Genomic DNA, 1,508 nt, shown 5'->3' on the forward strand with positions numbered 1-1,508 from the left:
AGCTGGAGCAAACTGGGCCTTTTCCCTATTTATCAGTTTCTTTGCATACACTTCGGCTCCAGACACTCTGCAGACCAACGCTTCAGCCTATCTGAGACACAAACTTCCCACACAGCCCTTCCTAGGGTCAAAGCAAGGGCAGCTGCAAGTCCACATAAATCAAATAATAACTGTATCATCAGGGACAGAGGCCATTGGGACTCTCACGTCATACTTTCCCAGAGTTCTCTCTAGGCAGCTTACTAAATATTTTGCTTTCTTGATAGAATTTGACATTCTCCTAATTTGATTGCTTAACACTGGCATCTCTGCACATTAATAGATAACATACATTGCAATAGTATTATTTTAACATGTATATGTGCCATAATAAATTGAATTTGGAAACTTTGTGAAGCCACTATCTCTAAACTATGTAAACGTTGAACTTTTTCTACATGTTTTAATTTTAACATACGTGCTGCTGTATTGTACAGGAAGATTAATCCATGTCTCCATTACACGTTGACTATAGTTTTGCCATTTGTTTGTCAGCACTTAGGCAACTGTTACAGCTGTGTATTTTATAATTTGAACATACCTAGAATTCTACAGCTCAGGATCACTCAGGATCCTAACAGCACATAATTCTGATGTGCACACCTCCAGAATGGACTCTAGAGAAGTTTAGGAAATCTCTGTATGTGGGTCTTTTGGAGTGATTTTCTGTTGTTTCTTTTCATTTATAAAACGTTGCATAATCTGGCCATTGGCATTCTTAACTGCCCATGAAGTAGTTAGTGCTACTTTTTCACTTAAGTTAACCAGAATAATTTGTGCTACATTGTATTATGCAAACTTTTGTAGTATGGTGCTGTTCTGTATTGTATTCTAGCATATTGCATTGTAGTTGAGCTGTCTTAGAGAACAGCAGTCTAGCTATATTTCTTTATACCAATTTCACTTTTGTGAAAGAACTCGAAGCTCCTCGATTTTGAAAGATTTTTGTTGATTTAGCTATTCCAGCAATGGGCTTTCAGGACTTCCTAGGGTACGATTTAAGATTTTTGGAGTCAGGGCCTTCTCTCATTAAGCACCATGATTCTCCAACTCCCTGCCTGATATGATGTTGAGTAAGTATCAGATGGTTTAAATTTGGACTCAGGTCACATTTCATATTTGCCCCTGGTTTTACTGACATTTCATATTTACAACAGCAGTTTTTGCTGTTACTGCAGGAATAGCTGCTCATTATTATACTTTTTTTTGCTATGACAAAGGCATGACTTCTCATTTTTTGCTATAGATTGTTCACAAGAACCAGTCGATCTTGATAGCATATCTTAGTTCCCAACACAGCAAATTAATTCAAACAAACAAGTCAAAATAATCATGAGGCAAATAATCAGTATAAACTGATTTACAAATTGTTTAGCAATAAGGCATAGCTCAGGTTTGAAAACACTACTTACCCTATCTGGTCAACAGCATGATGGCAAAGGAAATCACCCAATTCAGTGAGCATGCTT

This window comes from Natator depressus, chromosome 21, assembly GCF_965152275.1.
Source record: "Natator depressus isolate rNatDep1 chromosome 21, rNatDep2.hap1, whole genome shotgun sequence".
In the NCBI taxonomy this organism is placed as follows: Eukaryota; Metazoa; Chordata; order Testudines; family Cheloniidae; genus Natator; species Natator depressus.